The 5638-nt window shown below is 35.3% G+C and overlaps 2 non-coding genes across 2 annotated transcripts; one reads left to right on the forward strand and one right to left on the reverse strand.

The window, feature by feature from the left end:
- The first annotated feature begins 1185 nt into the window (after positions 1-1185).
- On the forward strand, positions 1186-1257 carry TRNAC-GCA (transfer RNA cysteine (anticodon GCA)). The gene has a single exon. It is a non-coding gene; the product is annotated as a tRNA-Cys (tRNA).
- A 3566-nt stretch (positions 1258-4823) lies between these two features.
- TRNAD-GUC (transfer RNA aspartic acid (anticodon GUC)) lies at positions 4824-4897 on the reverse strand. Its single transcript has one exon. It is a non-coding gene; the product is annotated as a tRNA-Asp (tRNA).
- Between the last annotated feature and the right edge of the window lie 741 nt (positions 4898-5638).

Consider the following 5638-nt stretch of genomic DNA (forward strand, 5'->3'; position numbering starts at 1 on the left):
ATCTTAATTAAGTTTCCCATTTATTGAAAAAATCCCATTATTGGTTAAGTCTTTATCGAACCATATAGATCGATCGAGCAATGATGGAATGTATATTCTTTTTACTGAATCACATGAAATTTTATCCAATTCCATAGACCTATGAAATTGGCATAGACGGAGGAATAAAGAGAGATAATTTTCGACGGATCCAAATGGAGATGGATTAATAAAACATTCCTTGAAACAAAATTCTGCCCCTTAGCTTAGACTGATGGAGTCTTGTATAGAATATACAAATGGATCCAATTTCTACCTGTTATTATGATATTACGATAAGATTGGGTATCAGAAATAAGATTGGGTATCAGAAATAAGATTGGGTACCAGAAATAGATTCATGATTTGATCCATTCTCTATGAATGAGATAAAGACAGAATAATCCGGAACAGTATCGAGTTGGTTTTTATTTTAGCACTTAACTTATTTCATTGATTCCACCATTGTTCAAAAAAGGATTCACAGAGAAGAGGGAGCTCTTGTTAGTGTTAGTAGAATTAGTAGAATACGATTGAAGTGCGTAAAGGGCATTGTATAAGTATATCCAGATATAGCTATCTAGTTATCTGCATATCCCCTCTTTTCGGGGTGCTATATGCGAATTTCCAATTTAGATTCAACTTATTCAATAGAAAAATATTCAATGCAAAATTCAAGCACGACAATTCCCTATAAGATAAGGTGGATAGGACTAGGTATGCGTGTAACAATTTATGTTCGAGGGTTTACATATACACATATATGTTGTTATAATTGAAATTGAAAACAATTGATACTGATTAGTCGTGTATCAACTTTTTTGTTTTCTTATGTTATTAATTTAATTATTAAGGTAAGGAAAGAAAACGTTAGATCAAAATCCAAGAACTGTTCATGAATTCACAGGAAATAATTAATGGCTCCAATTTACTCTGAATTTTGGACTCTGTGCCTAGAAATATCTTTTTTCTGTTTCAATATAAAAAAAAATATTATGTTTTGAAACACTATACAATCAAGAGAACCCTGGACCCAGGGATCCCTTTTGGAAAGGGATATAAGAAACCCGTTTTAAAAATCCAACTCAAACCAAAAAAAGGTTGAGTAACCCCCCCCCCCCAAAAAAAAAAAAAAAAGAAAGAGTTAGGTCTATTTTGGATCATTTTGGCGGCATGGCCGAGTGGTAAGGCGCGGGACTGCAAATCCCTTTCTCCCCAGTTCAAATCCGGGTGTCGCCTGATCAACAAAAGAAAAGCTTCGGAATACCTTATCCTTCTATGCTAATAGAACTCACATATGCTAATAGAACTCACAAAATTCTTGCCTGACAGAAGCATGACTAGGGTTGTAGATACTGTATTTTAAGAATACAGAGGTTCTATAAAAAAAAAAGACTTGAATTTTTATCATTTGGTTATGGTTAAAATCGGGTATCAATATGAAAAAAAACCGATTTATGACTGATTACTGGTTGGTTCGGGCTATTTCTTTGTATTTGATTTATCAATCGAATCGATAGTAAAACTGAAATTGTGAGATTCAGAACTACGAAAGTCAGATACCTAAAATCGGGGTAGCCGAAGGAAAGGGGGTTCGGTTCCTAAATGTAAATCCAATCCTTGCTTCTATTCTAGGATCTGAGGGAGATTATAGGAAGCACTATCAATACTTCCTAATTACCCTACCTTACTAGGGTGGTGCCCACTGACTGAGTCTTGAATTAAATTGGGTAGGTTGGTGGGGAATCAAATTGGGAGTTGCGGAAAGGGCTAAGGATAGTTTGTATTTTGTATCCAGACTCACGAGAATCCCTGAGTACTTACTCAGGTATCCAATCAATATTGGATTGGATGGGTAATCAACTCTTAACTATAACTATTATAGTTATAGAATAACTAACTATTCTATATCTATATTATAGAATATAGAATCTAATTTTCTAATAAAAGTTGAAAAATACTTCTCCGTTTTTTGTAACACCCTGCCAAGAACGTAATGGGGTGTCCCCCGATTGTTTCACAGAAAGAAACAGAGACAGTAAGACTTGGGGGGTAGATAGAGGTATGTGATAGATAGTTAAGATAGTTATCTTTTACATCTTTATGGTATATATATATATTCTATTTATATTCCATTTTTTTTTCTTATGCTTATGAAAGCTAACAAAACAAACAATGGGTCTTACTATTCCTACATCTTTCATTAGTAACATTCCTTTAAGATCTCCAAGGGTAGTTGTATATCTTGCTTTTGCTTACTGCTTTCCGATTCGACCGGAGATCCTTGTAATTAGAGTATAGGAACTCTTGTATTCATTGGATTGGTTCATCAATAGCGTTAGAGCAAAATGCCATTTTGACTCTGCACCATTGATTCCACTATTATTAGTGATTAATAATGGAATAATTCCTTCATATTCATAGAGATCGGGGAGATAATTTACATGGATATAGTAAGTCTCGCTTGGGCTGCTTTAATGGTGGTCTTTACGTTTTCCCTTTCACTCGTAGTATGGGGAAGAAGTGGACTCTAGGGGTACTACTAATTAAGTTGAGTAATCAAATTGGATCAATGGTGCTTATGTTTAATGGACCGTTCCGCGAAGCGTTTTAAGATAATCCATTTCAAAAATTCTAGGGTAATCCAGTAATATATGAACAATGATCTTTCGATCAATATTTGAATGATTTGATTCTGATGTTGTTCGTATTTCGAAACTCAAAGGAATGCGCATGATAGGAAATTTTTCCAGCCGAACTCTTCCTATTCCTAAATATAATATTCGATTTCGATGAACCCGCTCTTACCATAATTATGGATATTACAATGAGGAGCAACCAACCCCTATTTTTTTATTTGTTTTTCCCTCTTGACTGTTCAAAGAGGAAGTACTGCTACTATTACGTGGATACGTACTTTCTACTGGAGATGCCATAGACGTAGTGGTTGTTCAAAGGGGTACTACGCATAATAAGATCTTGCGTCGGGTGATCCGTGCTCACTTAAGTTTTATACTTCTAGGAATCCTATTTATGCTTTATTGACTCACCTCATGTCATGGCTCAAGCATGAAAAATGGGTGGTGTTTACTACTTATACTTATTTTTCAAATCCGAAGAAGTGACTATAGAACTCCGTGGGGTATCTGTTAACGGCCCAATCAATTACTTCATTTATATGGATAGATATTGTATCTAGTCTATATCAAACCCATCCATTTTTTGAATTTATACAATACAACTTTATACATGCAATACAATATTTTTACAATATAATAATAGATAGTGTGGTAGAAAGAACTATATGAACCTTTCTACTACACCATCTATTATACTGTTGATTCCAGTTCTCTAATTTCATTTAAGACTTGGAATTGGAATCCCTTTTATTTCGTCAATCATTGATAAGAGCTAATAAGTCAAGTTTAATTCTAATCATTTTGACTGACTGTTTTTACGTAGATGATAAGTAAAAAAGCAGTAGGAACTAAAATGAACAGCGCAGTCGCAATAAATGCGAGAATATTGACTTCCATAATCTCATCGTTTTTTTTTGCTTCGCAATAACTCGGGATCTAATCCCATAGAAAAAAAAAAATAAAAATAAAAAGATTTCTCCTGTAAATTCAATGGGTGCATCCTGATGGTTGATACTGAATCGGATCAATATTCAATATTATATTATGAATATGAATAACAATATCTGATCTATTAAATCGATTCATCGTCGAGAATTGAATAGTATAACATAGGAAGATCTTTTATCCATACCGAATCAAAAATGGGATTCCTGATCTAATCAAGAATCCCATTGAATTTCTCATCTTTTTTTTTTTCATTCTTTAGTTTCTAAAATCTATCATCTTCTTTATAAGAATCATCCGACGAGGTATCATCTGACCTGTGTTCTGTTGCCGGCCTTCCATTGGTAACAGACCTAAACAGTAGGAGTGAAATGGAAAGGGGGAGGAGTTAAGCTCGAAGCGAAGTTTTCGTAATGATCTAATCCTCCTGGAAGGCAGAGAAATGTGATAAAGGTATGGGTATGGGATGGGTCTCGATATAAAAAAAAAGATCTAATATTCCGACAAATTCTTTCTTTATTGATTTTTCTCCTTCTTCGATGAAACCCTAAAATAAAAATATATATTATATAAAGATAAAGAAAATAAAGAAAAAAAAAATGATTCATTCCCCCTGTGGAAAAGAAACAAAAGGGACGGATCATTGTTTGATCCTTTACTTTATATTAAAAGTAAGGACCCTCTTTTTCCTTGGATTGGGACTGAAAGCTAAATTCAGCATGCAATTTGAATAAGAATAAGATAGATAGATTGTTTTTAATTACTTTACTAATTGAGATTGCACAAAATCGTATCTCGAAAACACGAAAACAAAAGGGAGTAGGTTTAATAGTACTCTGCTGCCCGAGTAACTATGTTACTAAGTTAGTTAATTGTGTATCGTAGAATAAACGAGTACAATTTGTATATGTACTCCCTGGAAACGTATGGGTACTCTGTACCCTATTCCATTTCATGGATCAGAAGCAATTGAAAAAGTCAAACCAGTGGGTCTCTCTTGGAATCCCCAGTATGGCGATACCTACGACTACGTATGCCTCTCCCCCAGCAATCGGTACTAGTTCAAATAATTGAAATTCCCGTCTTTGTCCGATGAGAAATTCGAAACGAAAAACAAAATAAAAAAAAATTAAGGATCCCCGCAGGAAATTCAATCCTGTCCCGGGCCCCCTCCTCACAGAAAATGGGAAGATGAATTGATGGATTCATCGGATCCGAGGTCGGGACTGACGGGGCTCGAACCCGCAGCTTCCGCCTTGACAGGGCGGTGCTCTGACCGATTGAACTACAATCCCAGGGTGAGGTATACAGCATGCATATATGTATTCTTATGCTTTCATTCGTTTCGTTTCTATTTACGAGAAATATTCTCGTGTTGTAAAAGAAACACGACTGATATACTGATATCCACATGGATACGGACTAGAGTAAGAATGACACAGATTACTGGTAATCCTACTAATATATTGAGAATCTATTTTTCAATGGAAAAAGGACTCTTTTTTTCTTTACTACCTTTGCAACAAATTGGGAATCTAGATCTTTAGACAGATCAGAAGATGTGAGAAATTGGAAAGAAACCAAGGGGTATTGTAGAAAAAATGGACCCTTTATCCCTATATATTTTATTCCCATATATCCTTAGAATACTTTTAGAATTTTAGAATATATGGGGCATTCTAAATATCTAAATAATGGGCATTTCTGGAGGACAAATTTGGTTATCATGGATCGGCGAATTAGTGGGCCGAGCTGGATTTGAACCAGCGTAGACATATCGCCAACGAATTTACAGTCCGTCCCCATTAACCGCTCGGGCATCGACCCAGGAAGAACAAATTCTGGGCTTATTGATAATCCATGATCAACTTCCTTTCGTAGTACCCTACCCCCAGGGGAAGTCGAATCCCCGCTGCCTCCTTGAAAGAGAGATGTCCTGAACCACTAGACGATAGGGGCATACCTGCCCGATCGCCATCATACTATGTTCATAGTATGAGCAGTTTTTTGGAATTGTCAATATAATGTAATGTATA

Source organism: Aristolochia californica, unplaced genomic scaffold (genome assembly GCF_029961685.1).
Source record: "Aristolochia californica isolate CCGP_79_NKW_82.1479 unplaced genomic scaffold, dmAriCali1.0.hap1 SCAF_264, whole genome shotgun sequence".
Classification (NCBI taxonomy): domain Eukaryota; kingdom Viridiplantae; phylum Streptophyta; class Magnoliopsida; order Piperales; family Aristolochiaceae; genus Aristolochia; species Aristolochia californica.